Genomic DNA, 19,982 nt, shown 5'->3' with positions numbered 1-19,982 from the left:
CTGGAGTGAGCTGACTCTGGGATTTATCCTTCTGCAGAAGACCACAGAGCAGCCCACAGATAACCCAAGTGGCCTTACCTATATCAGAAGGTACAGTTCTGCAAACCATGTAAATATTAATCTTTACGGTCATCAGAGATGGGAAGTAACAAAACACAAATACTTCATTACTGTACTCCAGTTGAATTTTCAGGTATTTTTACTTTACTATTTATTTTTTGGGCGACTTTTTACTTCTACTCGAATATCGGTACTTTCTACTCCTTACATTTTACAAAATTGGCTTGTTACTTTAGTTGTGTACTAAAGGTCGTCTATCAGGTGTAATTGTGAGTCCATGTCGGAGAATAGCGCGGACACCCGCCTCACGCCGCGGGCGGGCGCACACGCCACACAGAGAAAAAAGTGAAAGAAAAAAAAAAAGAGACAAGCTGTCCGGAGGATAACCAGCTGAGATCGTGTGCGTCTTTGAGAACTGTAAGTCATATAACTGATGATGTCAGTTCATTTAAGCCTGTTGTTGTATTGGTCTATAAATCTGGTACATTTAAAAGTTACCTTGTCTGTGTTCTTCTCCTGTTACCTAGGTTACACCTGGCTGTTGATTCGATATAATGGCGATTGTTGAACGTCCTTGCTCATTAAAATAATGTAATTAATATTGGGTTCATTGTTATTATTTACTAGCATATATGATTCCTATGCATTGTGTATGGTAGCCTTTACAATGTTATTTATTTATTTTATTACCACACACAGCCATAGCAGAGCTACCCCCCCATGTTTATTCTGATGCTTGATTATAATGAAGCATCAACAGAGAGAAGTTGTCTCCGTCCGTGTTTTAACAGACACACCTGGGCCAAATTGGAAACCAGAATCAGCTTTATATCTTTTTAAATCCAAATCTAGTCCTCACTAAGTTTCAAATAATTTCACTGGAGTTAGTTATTATTTTTGCATCATCAATACCAAATTGAATCTAACTGGATGGGAACATACACACAGACTTCTCACAAAATCACACTTGAATTCATATCTTGCTACTCGTTCTGAATCATATTAACCTGGAGTCCCAGTCTCTGTCAATATAAATAAGCTATATGTTTTATATGTTTTAGGCTTATTGGCAAACAGCCATTTAAAATGTAGCCAATGGCATATAAAGAATAAAGAATAAAGAGTATTTTTCCATGTCCACTGTAGTTTTCTCAGCGTCTCTCTAGTAACATCTGTCTGGTCCAGGTAGCTTTGTCATTCCTAAGGCTAGTTTTACTTTTATACTTTAAGTAAATGGCTAAGCTTCTACTTTATTACTTTTGCTTGAGTAAAGACGTTAAATCAGGACTTCTACTTTTACCAGAGTATTTTTGCCATCAGGTTTGTGATGAAGAAGGTTCTTACTATTTTCAAAGCAGTGCAATCACCATTTCATTGTAGGTCTACTGTGTAAAATGGTGCATTCTGCTGTAAAATCCTTTTTTTGTGTCAATATGGCTCTGTTTTTTTTTTTTTTGTACAAAATACATTGGGGTCTCCCTGTGTAGGTTTTAATCCTGCCGACAACAAAATGTGTTCTTTAGGATAGGTAGAAAATCAATGACACATCACAGAATACCCAGTTGTGGATTTGCCTTTATGAACAATCTCCAGCCACCAATGTATTTCTTAGCTTTTATTTTCAATCTGTGTTACAAGATTTGCAGTGAATGTTGTATTGCCCAGCAGAAAGGCAACAGGTGTGTTACTTTTTGACTATGATTTGTACCATAGCAGTGCAATCATTTAGCCCAGGTTTGATTTCCAGCCACTGCAGTTGCATTTACAGGTTTTGAAGCCATATACAACATAAACATTACATGTTTTACCCAGGTTTCTTCTTTAATTCAGTGATATTTCAATTCCCATCCGGGAGTCATCCCAAAAGGATTAATAAAGATAAGTCTACGTCTATCTCAGAAAAAGTAAAAAAAGAAATCTGAAAATCTTCAGGGGATGTAGCTATTAGCTTTTTCCTTGTGAAGGTTTTTTTTTCCACTGACATTAACATGAACAGTTACTAACTTTATTGCATTCATGTAACGTTAAAATAGAAAACGTCTGACAGGGATAACATAACATTTCATTACACGTTTGGTCATTTAACATCTTTTCATTCATAATAATATAAATAACTTACCTTTTAGCGTAATGTTCAGCTGAGCTCAATCGGTGTGTGCTGTAAATCCGCTGTCCACACGATTACTGAGAGGGGCCGGAAGCTTCACTCGCTAAACTGCTCCAGGGCGGCAAACGCCTCCAGAGCGAAGACTAGCGGCCAAGGATATATTACATCCGTAGTGGTTTAGCAGTACCATAGGAAATGAATGGGAACCAGTTTAGGGCGTTCTAGCTAAAGAATTCCCTAGTGCCGTGCGGGAGACCCGGGTCCAATTCCCGGCCAATGCATCTTTCCTTTACCACTATTCGGAAATAGTCCTTTCACAAAAGGGGCATGTTTGTGTGAAGGCAAACAGCACATTTCTGGTGGTGTTAACTTCTAGATTTAAGTCATGCATCTTGGCTCCATTTGGATTTTTGGTGCACTAGGCAGCCCAAGAGGCTGTGATCCGTGTTTGATGGAATATGGATAAAATTACCGTTTTGCTGACACTTGTGAAAACATAATGTGGCCATGCAGACTGATTTTTTTCACTGGGGCAATTCAACACACGTCAAGCATTGGTGGTTCAGTGGTAGAATTCTCGCCTCCCACGTGGGAGACCTGGGTCTGATTCCCTGCTAATGCAGCTTCCCTTTACCACTATTCGGATATAGTCCTTTCACAAAAGGGGCATGTTTGTGTGAAGGCGAAGTGTTGAATTCCTATATCATAATTTTTGAAACAGGTCCTACGGAACATCTGTTGGATCAGTCAGGATGGCCGAGCGGTCCAAGGCGCTGCGTTCAACTAGTGTTTTCATCTGGAACTAATGTCTGAGACATGATATTGGGAATAAAACACATAGCAGTTCTTTGTATTAAAGAGGACATGAATATGCGCAAGATGTAAAGTTTCCAATGCTTTTGTACACAGTAGACATATCTACTGCTGCATTCACTGTCTGTGGCAAGTCCTTTAAAACCTGTTCTTGACTTGCTTTTTCCCACATCCTCTGAATGCTTAGCTAACTAAATGACTTAAGCTGGCCTGTAATCATAACTTTTTCCTCTTTGTTGTGATTGTTGTGTGCCTTCAATATCATTCACTGTTCCTGCTTCTGGCGAGAGCAGTCGTGTTTTTCCTCCTCTCCCCTCTTATCTCAGCTTGGCTTCTTCCCAGTCTGTCTGGATTGTCTTGTGATACTTTTTATTTTCTCTTTGTCCCCTGCCTGCTGTTTTCCTGGAAATATTCAACATGGAATTGATTAACTGGTCACTCAGCGCTATTGACAAGATTTTTTCATCTAAACATGCTTCTCCGGGAGAGCCGCATTGCCCCAGCGGGACGTTCCCTGCAGGCTACACTCGCGATTCCTATTCACGGGATTGGCAGGTGGTCTGCCTGGATGTCCTGACTGTGGAGGATGTCGAAGATATTTGGATAATTGGAATTCTGTTGGTGGGGCTCCTGATTGTCGGCCTTGGGGTCTCGCTGACCTATTGGAAAATTGGTAAGACAGCCGCCAGCAAATTCACCCACAAGCTGTCTGGGGAACTTAAAGAGTGCCTACACGGAGTGATTGAGGGGATGAAGGTTTTACATCTAAGGGCTAACCAGTCCGGTGAACTGTCTCGTAACATCTCAGACCGGACCGTGGAAGCGCAGAAGGGGATTGATGCCAACAGGGCCCAGTCGGTGGAGTTGCTTCGTGTGACCACCGGTCTGGCAGAGAAGCTAGATGGACTGCGAAAATCACTACGTGATATGGATGCTCGTATGACGCTGAGGTCGGTGACAACTGATTGATGGACATTGATTCGTACAAATTCCACCGAGTCACCCTAAATTTGGATTGAAATTGATCAACTGTTCCCCCCCCCCCCCTTCTCTGCCCGAAGCGGGAAAACAATTTGCAGCTGACATTCTATCCTTTCCCTTGCACTGGCTTATCTCTCCAAGGTCACGCAGATGGACTGAACTTTTACCAACACAGACAGTCTGATGCGCTACATTTACACACACAACTCATTCTCACACACACACCATACACCACCCCCCCGAACCAGCCCCCGATCCGTCTGACTGCCTCGTTTCTTTCTTTCTTGTGTTTCCACCTCACGTCCATGGTCAAGGCCGGGCTGAACTGGGCTGTTTTGCACAGTGCAGTCAGTCTGTCTCACATTTCACATACATACGCACACACACTCATAGTCAAGGCCGGACTGAACTGAGCTGTTTTTCAACAACCCACACAGTTTGTGTCTCCCACGCACTCACATCCACAGACACCATACACCAATTATTCCTTCATGTATGTAGTCTTGTGCATTATATTATGTCTTGTATTATCCTGCTGTCTGCATATATCCTTTTCAGAGTGCATGTGGCGGCGCTTTCACTAGCTGCGGCTCGGAGGCTCTCTAAACTCTCTAAACTGTATTTCGTTGCATTGTACCTGTACATGTGTGATGACAATAAAGTTGAATCTAATCTAATCTAATCTAATGTGGATAATATGAAGAAACTGCCTATCAAACCCTAGGAACACTTTTAAAGGTTCCATGGTGTAATGGTTAGCACTCTGGACTCTGAATCCAGCGATCTGAGTTCAAATCTCAGTGGAACCTGTTTTTTAAGTTGTATGTCTGCATTAGCTTAAGTTAAGTGTAATGTCTTGTATGTGTTGTAGTATCTATAGAGATGTGTGGTGTAGTATGGAACCATTGTCCTGTCTTTTATGTATTATGAAACATATTTCCGCCTGTCTTGGCAGGAATCCCTGGAAGAAGAGTTACTGTAGCTCAGTGGGATTGTTCCTGGTTAAATAAAGGGTAAATAAAAATAAACTGAATCTGTAATATGTCCAAACATTCCTCTCTTCATTACCGACATACTGGAAGTCGGCCATGTTTAATTGGATGCTCTCCAGTTATTGTTGTTTGGTAGATTAACGTTATATTTTCCTACTTTGGGGACTTTTCATTTCATATTCTTTGTCTGACATTTTCTATTCCCTGTTTGTATTTTCTGTGACTGCATGTGGTTTTAAATCTGTTGGAGTTTCTTCAGACTAAAGCAAAGACACTGATGTCATCCAAAAGACACATAAAGGACAGCAACCTGTTTCCAGAGGACACTAAAGAATGACGGAGCAGCAGGAAACAGAGCAGCTCAAATAGCAAACAGCTGATTTATTCATCTGACTCGTAGAATAACGCCAATGATTGACTTGTTTTAAATGTCTGGGAATGTGGAACAGCTCCATGCTGACTACCTGAAATAAAACAAGGCCACATGCTGATTATTGGGGACTTGATTTGATGGATTTATTCTTCCTGTTGTGTCTCTGTTTAAACTCCTAATTTAAAGGTAAAGTCAGCGTCCACTAAAGGTTGTGTTGTTGCTGCTGACAGACTCAGATTATTATTGTAAGTGTGTGACAACATTATGGGATGGATCCCTACAGAGATAGACCTTTTAGTTAAAGAGGGACATCCTTTTAGTTTAGATCCTTTAGTTTCCAACCAGACCAGAGTGGTGATTGTAGGAACAGTGGAAAGATGAACCAAGACGGCTTTTCATTTATATTTTATTTTTCTACTGACTATAGTTGTGTTTGTTATTAACAGAAATCAACCCGTCAACATTTCTATTCGTCATAAAGTTCCGACGTTAAGTTTTTTACCGCCAGTTCAAAATGGATCTGAACACGGAGGAGGATTCCTCCCTAACGGCCGCTCTGCTCTGCTCCGTGCCCCCGCTGTCCGGTAATAGTTAAAGCAGATAAAAACCTAAAGAACACTCAAAAGCTTCATTTAAGAAGCTTCTTAATTCATGTTCAAGAGAAGGCCTGTTTCCAGCCAGACTATGAATTGATTCATGAAATCCCTGTTATTAATATGTGATCAGTCCCATATGGTCTAGCGATTAGGATTCCTGGTTTTCACCATAGACCGTTAATATGAATGGACAGAGCATGTGTGACGTCACCCATTGGTTTGTGGAGATCAGAAATGAGTCGTTGAGTTTGCGTTTATGGGCGCAGCCATCTTGGTTGCGGATGTGACGATTTTAGAGAAGAGGGCGGAGTGAGAGAGGAGCCACAGACCGGTGGGCGGGATATAGAGTCTATGGGCGGGATCTGACTGACGTTAGCTGAGAGTTAACAACGCTGCTCTACCGTTACCTTAGCTAACCACTTTCACTGGCAATGTGGTTGCAACTGCTGCTGAATAATTCAAGGTAAGATTTAGCTTCACTAGGTTTTAAGTATATCTTTGTCCCATATAGTCTATGGTTATATAACATATAAGAGTCACATTGCAAAGTAAACGTATCTGAAGTTACCATGTAAATTGTCTGTAACGTTAGCTTGCCGCTTAGCTAGCTATGGTAAAACATGCTAACGTTAATTTTTTTTAATCAAAGTTTACTTCTCGTAGTTTAAACATAGTGTCAGCGAAATGCTAACCGGTGATTGTCAATGCTTATCATTATGTAACGCTATTAGCACATGTATAACCAAGTTTCTTATAACGTTTGGCTAACTGTAATAACCATAATGCACCAATAAGGTGCTACTGTTTGCCCTGTCAGTATATAGTTGGGGCATTTAACCTTGACATGCTGTTAAGAGCTAATGTTAGCAGAAATAAGCTTATTTAACTAAGTTACAGTTACACTAAAGAACAATGGACTGTTGTTGATTCATGTGTATTCTCCTGGATAATTAATGAAGTACAGTTACATGCTAGTGTGCATAGATATTTAACTATGAGGGGCTCAAATGGAAATTGATGATTCTTTCATTCTTTTAGAAATAAGAGTGCTGAGAGCCACGATGGCATGTTCACCCCCCAAATGCCCCAGAAATAAGCAATAGTATTAGTTAATTTTCTTTTGCTATATATTGTATAACATTAAACTTTAATCAGACTTTTTTACAACTAAGCCAAGGTAATAAAGCATTTTCAAATAGTGTGTAATTAAGAGTGCTGTTCATTTATCCTTTTTCTCTATAGCTTAAAATATTTGCTTGGCTGGTCTGCGGTGGAAGAGACTTCTCCCTTTCTTTTACCAGTCCCTACAAGGAAGAGCTGTCCCGGACGTCCTCCTTATTCACTGTGGCGGGAATGACCTGAGAGATGTCAAGGGCGTCAACCTCGTCGCAGGGATGAACGAGAACCTGCAGCACCTCCACCTGCAGTATCCAGGCATGATAGCACAAGTGCTGTAAGATTTAAATGTCAAGCTGTATTTTTATATTGTGATTTGTAATGTCAACCATTTCTACTGTAATTAACAGTGTGACAGAGATTCAACGACCTCTTTATTATGCAGACATGTCTTGTGACAGTTAAGTTTGCCTTTACCTTAACCCACAGCAGTGTTTTATGTGTGGAATTTACTCTTGTAAAAGGTGAACTACATTATTTAATTCATACATTTTTAAAAATCTTTAGTGTTTGGTTAATGTATTTTTTTTAAGTTGATGCCCATTTCAATGTGAAATAAAGGTCCTTCTAAAGCTACATTTGTTGTTTTTCTGAAGTAACTATAGGAACATCCAGCATTGTAGTCATACAAGAAGACATTGGTAATTTTATAGAATTTGTAATTGATTAAAAGTGTCTTTCTATTTTGGCTTTAATACACATAAATGTTACCATTTTTGCTTTTCTTGTGTGTATTTTGAACATTTTTAGTAGGTAATTGAAAATGCACTAGGTGCTGTTTAATCTGTGCAGGGCTATTGTAAAATCATAGCGTATGATCACAAATTGCAAAGGAGAATTAAACAACTTATTAAATATCAGTAACTAATGATTAAATCAAATGTATCAGGTACATTTGATTTAATCATTAGTTACTGACATTTTTAAAGTATGAAAACTAAAAACCATACAAGGACATGCAATGTCAATATTTAATTCTAACAGTACATAATTACATAAAATATACAAGACCCTTTATGTGAAATTACCAAACATACTTTCACCTGTGAAAGTGGTGACTGCTAGAGTATATTCATTATTTTATTCCAGTTTAATATTTATAAAAGTTTTAATCCACAAAACTACTTAATGTTACTACTATCACCCATCAAACTACAGCAGAAACTAAGTCAACCACAATAAATTGAACCTCTAAATACCAAGTGCTAAAAGTTGGTCCATCCTTCCAGCAGAAGAAGCTGAACCAAAAATGATTTTCTGGCATTTTTACAATCAGAACACATTTGAGAACTTTGGACGTGGTCAACGCTGTCTGGTTTCCACATCCAGATGAAATGGCACCAAATACGCCGCTCTATACACCAGGTCTTCCTTCTGGAGGCTCTGCTCTTTCAGTTTTCAGTGCGGATACCTTTGTAGTTACAGTAAAAGAAAAACATGTAGTTAAGGCACTGTAGATCACAATTAATTATATTAATATATGAGCTAATTTATGAGACACACACTAAATGATTTATTTAAATTAATAATACCTGATTGTCTCTAAAAAACTGATCTTCCTCAAAGTGTGAACTGCAGACGTGACTTTTCGTGGTTCCATTTGCTGGTCTCTCTCTCCTCATGTTCACCAACCATTGCTTCAGCCTGGCCTCATCAAAAGGAAGTCTGTTTGGACAGAAATTCATGTTTCATACATCCCAAAGGTGTATATACTATCAATTTACACTAACAAGGCACCACATCTGCTGTATGCATCTGTAATGAAAATGATTGAAATGTATATTTAATAGATTAATATAACAACCCCAACGTAACTTTACAATAATGTCTAATTGTTTCATGTGCGCCATTTTATCGCTAACAATCTGACCCACTCCCCCACCCGGAGACCTCCGTCTCCAAGTCAACGCGCTCCCGCCCGCAGCTTTGTCCGTGTGGTGATGGTGATGCTGGGTGGGTGCTGCTGCGGCGAGGGGGACAGGGTGCCCGGTAACCTCTCGCCCAGAAAGATCCGCAGCCCCGACTGGGGTGGGGTGCGCCGGCCTCGCCATGGCCGTCTTTCGCCCGCCTCCGGGTAACGTTGCCCAAACTTTCGGGATACATATATTTGACTCAAAAGCAGGTCTACGTTTGACGTACAAATCCGCCACACGAAACTCAGATGTGAGGGGTTATGTCTGAATCACACGCTGTTCCACGATGATCTTACCCCGTGCTAATAGGGTTTATGAATTTGCAATATAACGTTAGCTACATCAGGCTTTGATTTTAAGCTAACGTTACCATAACATGCGCATCGATAAGCACTCATACCACCTATTACAGATCAACAGATCACAGGCGAGATCGTTGGCGAGATCGGTGCATACCTACTGTATTCGACTGTAACATTAAATATATTTTAATACGTTTATACATAGACTGTATGCGTTTATACGGTCTGCATAGCCTTATTAGTTAGCCCGCTAGCTTGCTTAGCAAGGTGCAATCTAGAAGCTAGCTAACTGATATTAATTGAGATGCTAACGTTGGCTAACGAAAAACTGTATTAAAACAAAATATAATTTTACTTACCGGAAAAACTGAACTGCCGATTCCTTTGAGTGTCTTGCCGTGCAACCGACCGCTGAACAAGACATTATTATCCGACCAAAGTGTCACAGCCACAGCGATGGAACGTAGTAAATCCCCAAAATGAAGTTTACGTGCCATGGACAAGCTTTGCTAACACTCTGTCATGATTGACAGGCCGAGAACTGTCAATCACATCATAGCCACGCCCTAAAACACCCCCGGCTTTATCGCCTATTTTAAAATCAACGAGAACGTAATTTCAAAAATGAATATCATTCTGTATTGCAGAATACTTAGAACTAGCGATCGAGACCATAAACTCACTATGAAGATGTTTACTGAGGTAATAAATCAAGTGAGAAGTGGCTCATTTCTCCATAGACTTCTATTGAAACCAACCTCTTTTGCAACCACGCGTGTCGCCCTCTGCAGGAATTCAGATAGAATGCAGGTTTAAGTTACTTCCGCAGTGGTTGCACTTTTCGAAACCGGATGCTCTGTCCACTCATATTAACGGTCTATGATCAAAACCAACAACTATATACAAGTGCATGAACAAGAATTAATTACAAATTATTACAATAACACAGTACCAATGCAATAATGAATGGGTACAACATGAACACATGATTTAAGAAACTTCTGCTCGCTGTCAGCCCCAAAGTGGATCAGCTGCTGTTTCCTCCTGTTTCAAGTAAGCTCGCGTCCTCCCTTGATTTTGTAATTCACTGTCTATGGTTCCAAGGGCCATACACCCCTTACCACTTGTTCAAAAAGAGTATTGGGACAGCACTTGGTTTCGCGTGAACCCGCAAAACCAAGGGGAAGGGGTGAGATAGAGAAATGAGATTCAGCCCAAGACCTCATGTGACACAAACTAAGTGGTATGCCCCCTTTTTAATACCTCAGAGTATCAGACAACACAACAAGCACTTTAAATGTACATGATTTACAGTTTCCATTTTACTTTGTCTCTATTTACAGTATTGTACTGTAGGAAATTTATTATATTGTGTTTATGCTGCCATTTTTATGGGTGTTAGATCAGGCTTGAGCGCTGTAATTTCTGTTTTAATGGATTCACTTCAGACACTTGCAGCAACAGATGCTTTGGTAAATGTTATCACGTATGCAGTACAATCAAGTCACAAAGTATGGCAATTAGCAGAGGATGGTTTCGATCCATCGACCTCTGGGTTATGGGCCCAGCACGCTCCCGCTGCGCCACTCTGCTCTTCAGACCTATGGTCTGGATAATCTGTGATCCACATTTTGAAGGAACAGTTTACGGGTTGTAAAGTTAAACATTTGGTAGACCTTGCCACTATCTTTTATGCTTCCTGATTATTCACACATTGATTATTCACATATAACACTTGTGATTGGCTGGTGCTTTAAAAAAAGGGCATAGTGAGTACAGATATAAAAATCAGTAAGGAGTCTACCAAGTTGCCTCTTATCATTTTAGTTTGGACACCCAGTGAGGCTTACCGTGATGGTTTGGACTGGGTCGACTAGGGTTTTCTGCTGCTCTCGATCAGACCGCTGTACTCACTCTGGTTTCTCTTCATAACACACAACTCTTTCACCTTTTACTAAAGACTTCCTTGGAGGGGAATGCTGATGAGATGAAACTATTTTTGGGGGGCTTTGCTGTTTGGTCGAGCCTTTTGTACTTGTGAACAATAAGCAGCTCCTATCGCTTCCTGCAGGTGTTTCTGGCTTTGGAGCTGTGGAGTCTGGATCTGTGGTTGGAGACACCTGCTGCCTCCATGTTCGTGCTCTACACCCACTGCTTCAATTCTCAAAAAACTCAGAAAAATAATCGCTCGATCACGCAAATTTGATCATGGGAAGTCAAAATCGTGATCACGATTTGATTAATTATTTCAAATACACAGAACATAAACCACAAGACATTGAAAACAACATTGACCCAGCTAATAATTTCTACATTGGTTCTTACTGCCAGTGTGAATATTACACAGTTAACAGCAGGAGCCGTATCAAAGTTCACAGCAATTGCATTAACAGAGACTTTCCTTACGGTAGAACAACATTGATTGAGGGATATGACCTGTCACTCGTCAATAGGAAACAATCAAAGGGGGGGGGGGTTGCATTAAATATTGACCAAAGATATCAATGTCAAATAGTTACTAAAATTTATTTTGTTTTAGATACAGTGATTATTTACATGGAGTCTAGTGGAGATATGCTGTTCTGTACACGCTAGAAGTAGTGATTACATAGAGTCTGGTGGGTTTGGTGATGGTGATGTCGGGGCTGTTTCATGTTAAACTAAAAGGATCTTAATCTCTAACTAAAAGGTCTATCTCTGTAGGGATCCATCCCATAATGTTACACACTTAGAATATTAATCTGAGTCTTTCAGCATTTTTAGTGTAAGGAAACACTCTCTTATCAAGGAGTTTAACCACAGAAACGGCAGGAAGGATAAATCCACCAAATCAAGTCACAAATAATCAGCACGATGCAGCGTTTTATTTCTTTTTTGTATTTAATTGTTCCACATTACAAAACATTTAAAACAATTCAATAATTGTTGTTATTCTACAAGTCAGATAAATAAATCAGCTGTTTGCTTTCTATTTTCTGATTTTGTATGACATAATCAGTGTCTTTACTTTCAGTCTGAACAGACCTCAACAGATTTAAAACCACATTCAGTCACAGAAAATATGAAATGTCAGACAAAGATTATTAAATGAAATTCCACAAAGTAGGAAAACATTACGTTAAACTACAAAACAACAATAACGTCAGAGCATACAATTAAAAATGGCCAACTTCTAGTATGTTGGTAATGATGAGAGGACAGTTTGGACCAATTTACACAAACATTGAATTTGTGCTTATTAAACTTATAATGCTCAAAGGTTATAGTTTTTGCCAACTTTTGGGACTTTAGAAATATATAAGGGTGACAAAAATGTATTCCTAAAATGAAAATTATACTGACTTCCTGTCAGCAAAAAAAGTTGTGTTTTTCTAGAGATGAGAAGAAAGTTTTTACTAAATAAAAACGATATAAACTTTTTTTTAAACATGTCTACATTTTCCAACCAAAACATCTTTAAACATTGTGGTTAGGGTTGGGTACCAAAACCCGGTGCTAGTACGGCACCGGAGCCTTAACACCCGGTATCTATCGGACCGAATAGTAACGGGGATTTCGGTACTACTGAAACACCAGCGCTGCCTTTTTCCATCTAGTGGTTGTTTTTGTTATTAAACAGCAATTTACTGGATAAATATTACTATTTTTTTTACATTTAATTTGGACCATATAACAATAAACAAGCCATTCTTAAATGTTGCTGGCTGTCTTTCTGGGCTCTTTTTTATTTTTTTAAATATATACATTTTAAAAATTTATTTTTAAAAGGATGGGTTCAGGCGCCGATTCTGGTGCCTAAATGGCAAAGAGTTCTGAGGAAAGAGAGAAAACAGTCCAGCTGATCCACAATAACATACATGTTGCTCAGAAGATAAAGTTACTGCTGGTCAGCCTTCAATGTGGAGAGAAGATCAGAATATAACAACACAGCTATCAGGGCATGAGGAGGAGGAAACAGCTTGGCTCTGAAACATGTTCACAACGAGGCAGAGTGAATACGCTGGTGTCTTTTAAGGCTACTGCTACGAGAAAAGGTTTCCCCACATTGTTCACAGCTGTACGGCTTCTCTCCAGTGTGAATGCGCTGGTGAGTTTTAAGGCAACCACTCTGAGAAAAAGTTTCCCCACATTGCTCACAGTTGTACGGCTTCTCTCCAGTGTGAATGCGCTGGTGTTTTTTAAGGCTATCACTATGAGAAAACGCTGCCCCACATTGATCACAGCTGTAAGGTTTCTCTCCAGTGTGAACTCTCTGATGAATCTTTAAATATCCTGATGATGTGAAGGATATGTTACACTGCTGACAGCGGTGACGTTTGACTCCTCTTCCTCTCCGTTTCTATCAACAGAGAAAAACCAAGAGAGTGAGTTAGTGAGGTGCCATGCTGTAGAGCTCCATCTTAAACTAGAACCAACATTTAGAGGATGTCTATGGAACATTGTTTGACTGATGCAATACTTTTCTTAATTACCTGCCAACATCACTATTATGGAGTTGCATTATGGGAAATGTAACATCCAGTGTTGGTTAGTTTGTGGTAAATAAACTACTTTTGATCAATTTATGTGTGGCTTCCATTTTGTTGCCAGCCTTTTGGCCAGCTGTTTAGTAACAAATGGGGGATCATCAAGGATTTTAGTACCAGGAAAGCTGTATATGTAACATTTTCCACAGATTTTTAGCTTTCAGTGGTATCTGTAGGGGTTACTGTGTTGTCTTCATGTTGCTGGAACAGCTCTACTCCAGTAAAGTAAATTAGAACCATTGTTCCTGATAGGCATTAGCAATGAGGGGCACCAGTTGACCTTTGACCTTTGTTTTAGGATGTCGTTTTGCTAAATCAAACGTGTATAGCCAGCAGTATTGCAGCATCACTAATGCTTATGACAAAAAACAACAGTCCTGACATGCATGCTGCTCATTCTGTGGAATTGAATCTGTAATTGAAAGGAGCATGTTCAAATTAATAGTAGTGTTGTGGTCAATTAGTGAGATGATTGATTCTGTGAAGAAACAGGTGTCAGTTATGGCCCAAAATCAATCTATATACTGTATATATACATATTTAAGGAAGGAAGGAAGCACATGTTGTGCATGCTGGTTATAGTGCATTTCACACTGAAATACTCAGCAAAATGGCTCGTTCCAGACATTGCTCTGAGGAACAGAGGACTTTGATTAAAAAGTTGATATGAGAGGGGAAAACATATAAAGAAGTGCAGAAGATTATAAGCTGCTCTGCCAAAATCATTTCAAATGTCCTCCGACCCCCCTGCACTGAAATCAAGCCCCAGTCCACTGTGAAGACAGTAAAGCATGCTGGTTATGGGATGTTCCTCATACTGTGGTGTTGGGCCTGTTTATCACATACCAGGGATCACGGATCAGTTCCAATACATCAGAATACTTGAAGAGGTCACGTTGCCTTATGCTGAAGAGGAAATGCCTTTGAAACGGGTCTTTCAACAAGACAAGGACCCAAACACACCAGGAAGGAGCAAAGTCTTGGTTCCAGATGAACCAGATTGATGTTATAAAGTGGCCAGCCCAATCCCTGGACCTCAATCCCAGAGAACACTTATAGGGTGACATCATAAATGTTGTTTCTGAGGCAATACCCATTAATGCAGAGGAATTATGGGATGTAGTTCAATGGTCCTGGGCTGGAATACCTGTTCACAGGTGATTCCATGCAACACAGATTTGAAGCAGTTCTCAGAAATAATGGTTATGCAATTAAATATTAGTGCAGGGATTCAAACCCTGACACATTTTTTATTCACTAAACATTTGAGTTTTTAAAGAAAAACGCAAATACTGCTAATATTCCTTTGTCTTCATTTCCTGTAAAGGTAGAACACAAACTTGATCCATGTTGGTCATGTTTTAATTTGAGCATTATTCACTTCTTTAAAAACACAGCTGTTATTCTGAACACAACTGTATGTAAAGGTTTTGGATACAAAGGTGTATTGATTGGTCGAAAGGGGGGTGGCCTAATACACCCCCCCCCCCCCAACAATACATGCATGTCCATTGATCTGCGTTTGTGTATCAACAGAGTGAGTGAGTTAGTAAGGCGCCATGGTGGAGCGAGCTAAGTTAAACCAGAAGCATCGTTCACAGCATGTCTGTGTCTAAGTTCCACTGCTGCATTACCATGGCTACGCTGTGTGTGTGTGTGTGTGTGTGTGTGTGTGTGTGTGTGTGTGTGTGTGTGTGTGTGTGTGTGTGTGTGTGTTAGCTACCGGTTTTTCTTTGAGGAATTACGGTATATATATAAATCCTCAAAGACATTTGTGAAACCCTCTGTGTGCATTCATTAATATTGAGATTAGATTTCTGGGACTCTTCAGTCTGGAGTACCCTCTTTCCTTCACTCACCTCCTCCTCCCTGACATCTTTCCTCTTGCCCTCCTTCTTCTTCTTCTTCTCCTCCGTCTCCTTGTGTTTCTGCATGTACTCGGCGATAAGGTCCAGGTCCAGGTTGTCTTGTGGCTCCCATGTGTTATCCTCACTGGAAAGGTGGGTGCAGACAGAAGAACATCTCCTCACACTTTGTTTTTAGACAATCCATTCTCACTCTAATTATCATTCCTATTATTCCTTTTTTCTATTGCCATCTTGTAAGGTTATTTGTGGGTCTGCAACGTAGTGTCAAAATACCAAACCTTCAACTTTGAGGGCATGATACCATGCTGACACTTATTTGCAATATGTAAATATGTTATATATCTCAGGACCAAGAACACCAAGCATTAATATTCTAGACTCATACTTACTCTGAGAACCCCTTCCATTTCAGCAGAAACTCTACTCTTCCCTTCACCACTCTGCGGTCCAAAACCTTCTCCACCACATACTCCTCTTCCTCCTGTTCTTCCTCCTTCACTGCTGCAGGCTCCTCCTCCTCTTTCTTGCCCTTCTTTCCTGCTCCGGTCGCCAGCTTGCCATCTTCTGCAGGTGCCTTTAGTAGACCCAAGGAGGCGGGGGGGGACATGCAGAGATAATGATACAAGGGTTAGAAGAACTAATGGGAGGTGTGAGTGAATCCTAGTTGACCATATTTTACTAGATTAAAATCTTCTGTTAGAATGGAGAAAATGAAAGGGCTGATGAGGGGACCAATCCATAGGACTCCTGAGTGTCAAGTATCTCCTGCATTCAGACTGGAAGAACTACTAAAATGTAAGCCCCAAAAGTCATTAACTGGATCTACAATATTACAAATACAAATATAATAATATATGTATATACTACAAATATTATAATCGAGAAAAAAATGTTCTGTATTGAAGAACACTCTTATTTTGTCTTGTGTTCTGAATGACAGATGGCAGAAGGAGGGCAGCCACAGCAGCGTTTAGTCCGCAAAAAAGGCAAATCCAACTCCGTTGTCAGGGAAAAGTTAACATTAGCTAATTCTGCGGTCCCTCTGCCTGAGCTGCACAACAACTTGTTGTAGAGCCCAGGAGCCCTGGCTCTTATCTAACATGTGTCTGTGTAAATAATATTTTAAAAAAGACAAAAATGGTTTGACATAGGACTGCAGGGATTGAACCACCAACCTTCCAATTGGCAGGCAAACACTCTACCACTGAGCCACAGCCGCCATCTTTTAGTGCTGATATGTTGATGGCGGCCTGCCACGGTATAGGACAGACGCACAACAGGGTTTCTGCTATGTACACCGCCGCTCCTTCAGCTGTTCATGAAAAGTCATGAAGTCGTAATTACGCGACTCTGCAGAGCCGTTTGCTCTACTGGACTCAAGCCAACTGTCATCCGCTCTCTTTCGCCAAAGCAATTGGAATTGCCTAGTCTTACTATTTTGCATGTATGTATGTATGTATGTATGTATGTATGTATGTATGTATGTATGTATGTAATATGCACGTGCATATTGTAATGACGAGAGTCATTTAAATATAAATCCTAAAAGACATTTGTGAAACCCTCTGTGTGCATTCATTAATATTGAGATTAGATTTCTGGGACTCTTGATGGAGTACTCTGGAGTACCCTCTTTCCTTAACTCACCTCCTCCTTCCCAACACCTTTCCTCTTGCCCTCCTTCTTCTTCTCCTCCATCTCCTTGTCTTTCTGCATGTACTCGGCTATGAGGTCCAGATCCAGGTTGTCTTGTGGCTCCCATGTGTTCTCCTCACTGGAAAGATGAGTGCAGACAGAAGAACATCTCCTCACACTTTGTTTTTAGACAATCCATTGATCCTTTGAGGGCATGATACAATGCTGAAATCTATGCTGTAGATTATTATTATTATTATTAAAAGTTTGAACACACCTCATTCAATGCGTTTCCTTTATTTTCATGACTATTTACATTGTAGATTATCACTGAAGGCCTCACAACTATGAATGAACACATGTGGCATTATGTACTTAACAAAAAACTGTGAAATAACTGAAAACATGTCTTTTATTCTAGTTCTTCAAAGTAGCCCCCCTTTGCTTTTTTGATAGTGCTGCAAACCCTTGGTGTTCTCTCAATGACCTTCATGAGGTAGTCACCTGAAATGGTTTCCACTTCACAGGTGGGCATTTTCAGGGTTAATTAGTGGACTTTCTTGCCTTATTAATGGAGTTGGGACCATCAGTTGTGTTGTGCAGAAGTCAGGTTGATACACAGCCGACAGCCCTATTGGACAACTGTTACAATTCATATTATGGCATGAACCAATCAGCTAAGTGAAGAGAAACGAGGGGCCATCACTGCTTTAAGAAATGAAGGTCAGTCGATCCGGAAAATTTGAATGTGTCCCCAAGTGCAGCGGCTAAAACCATCAAGCGCTACAACGAAACTGGCACACATGAGGACCGCCCCAGGAATGGAAGACCAAGAGTCATCACTGCTGCTGAGGATAAGTTCATCTGAGTCACCAGCCTCAGAAATCACAAGTTAACAGCAGCTCAGATTAGAGACCAGATGAATACCACACAGAGTTCTAGCAGCAGGCATATCTCTAGAACAACTGTTAAGAGGAGACTGAATCAGGCCTTCATGGTCAAATAGTAGCTAGGAAACCACTGCTAAGGAGACACAACAAGCAGAATAGATTTGTTTGGGCCAAGAAACACAAGGAATGGACATTAGACCAGTGGAAATCTGGGCTTTGGTCTAATGAGTCCGGATGGGTTCTACATGCCTGGTTCCCACCGTGAAGCATGGAGGAGGAGGTGTGATGGTGTGAGGGGCTTTGCTGGTGACACTGTTGGGGATTTATTCAAAATTGAAGGCATACTGAACCAGCATGGCTACCACAGCATCCTGCAGCGACATTCCATCCCATCCGGTTTGCGTTTAGTTGGACCATCATTTATTTTTCAACAGGACAATGACCCAAACACACCTCCAGGCTGTGTAAGGGCTATTGGACCAAGAAGGAGAGTGATGGAGTGCTGCGCCTCCACAGTCACCGGACCTGAACCCAATCCAGATTGTTTGGGGAGAGCTGGACCGCAGAGTGAAGGGAAAAGGGCCAACAAGTGCTGAGCATTCTGGGAACTCCTTCAAGACTGTTGGGAAACCATTTCAGGTGACTACCATTCAAGAGAATGCCAAGAGCAAAAAAAGCAGTAATCACAGTAAAGGGGGGGGTACTTTGAAGAAACTAGAATATAAGACATTTTTCAGTTATTTCACACTTTCATAATTCCACATATGTTCATTCATAGTTTTGATGCCTTCAGTGATAATCTACAATGTAAATAGTCATGAAAATAAAAGAAATGCATTGAGTTATATGATAATGATATATATACACACAGTGTATAAGGACCAAGAACACCAAGTATTAATATTATAGACTCATACTACTCTGAGAACCCCTTCCATTTCAGCAGAAACTCACTCTTCCCTCCACCACTCTGCGCTCCAAAACCTCCTCCACCACATACTCCTCTTCCACCTCCTTCTTGCATTCCTTTCCTGCTTTGGTCGCCAGCTTGCCGTCTGCTGAAGGTGCTTTTGGTAGACCCAAGGAGGGGGGGGGGGGGACATGCAGAGATAATATTACAAGGGTTTGAAGAACTAATGGGAGGTGTGAGTGAATCCTAGTTGACCATGTTTTACTATATCAAAATTTTCTTTTTGAATGGAGAAAATGAAAGGGCTGATAAGGGGACCAATCCATAGGACTCCAGAGTGTCAAGTATCTCCTGCATTCAGACTGAAAGAACTACTAAAATGTAAGGCCAAAAAGTATTAACTGGAGCTACAAGTACATGCACAGTAGCCTGGACCAACCACACTTCATTTAGCAGAACATCTCCAGATGTTCCTGTGTGAAAATGGAAAGTTCAGAAAGACGTTTTGATGGTGCAACAAGGCAGGCCTGGTCGCTTCTTTAAGGGAATAACTGTAAAGATTCCAAAGAATATGTTAACGTTAGCCATCTTATATCTAACTGGGATGTTTTGGAGTGATTGGAGCAGGATTGCTGAGGACGAAGTAATGTTACACAGACTGATAAGCCATGGATGCAGCACATTGAAATAGTGTGTGTGTGTGTGTGGTGTGTGTGTGTTTGGGTTTGTGTGTGTTATGTGTCTGCTCTCTGTCAACATGCACATGTGTTTCTTCTATCAGGGTGAACAGTTCCTTCCTGAGACTATGTAGCAGAGCCAAAGTCGTTGCATCCAGAGCTT

The 19,982-nt window shown here is 40.5% G+C and overlaps 1 long non-coding RNA gene and 2 other non-coding genes across 3 annotated transcripts; 2 read left to right on the top strand and 1 right to left on the bottom strand.

The window, feature by feature from the left end:
• The first annotated feature begins 4,698 nt into the window (after nt 1–4,698).
• trnaq-cug (transfer RNA glutamine (anticodon CUG)) lies at nt 4,699–4,770 on the top strand. Its single transcript has one exon. It is a non-coding gene; the product is annotated as a tRNA-Gln (tRNA).
• A 3,651-nt stretch (nt 4,771–8,421) lies between these two features.
• On the bottom strand, nt 8,422–10,062 carry LOC116680982 (uncharacterized). Its single transcript, XR_004329938.1, has 3 exons — nt 9,673–10,062; nt 8,631–8,763; nt 8,422–8,509 (listed from the first exon to the last, which is right to left on the bottom strand). It is a non-coding gene; the product is annotated as an uncharacterized LOC116680982 (long non-coding RNA).
• Nucleotides 10,063–11,223: 1,161 nt separating this feature from the next.
• LOC116680995 (U5 spliceosomal RNA) lies at nt 11,224–11,339 on the top strand. The gene has a single exon (XR_004329946.1). It is a non-coding gene; the product is annotated as a U5 spliceosomal RNA (small nuclear RNA).
• The last annotated feature ends 8,643 nt before the right edge of the window (nt 11,340–19,982 follow it).

The sequence above is a fragment of the Etheostoma spectabile genome, unplaced genomic scaffold (genome assembly GCF_008692095.1).
Source record: "Etheostoma spectabile isolate EspeVRDwgs_2016 unplaced genomic scaffold, UIUC_Espe_1.0 scaffold00018528, whole genome shotgun sequence".
Lineage (NCBI taxonomy): Eukaryota > Metazoa > Chordata > Actinopteri > Perciformes > Percidae > Etheostoma > Etheostoma spectabile.
This window is presented reverse-complemented; position numbering and strand designations above follow the sequence as displayed.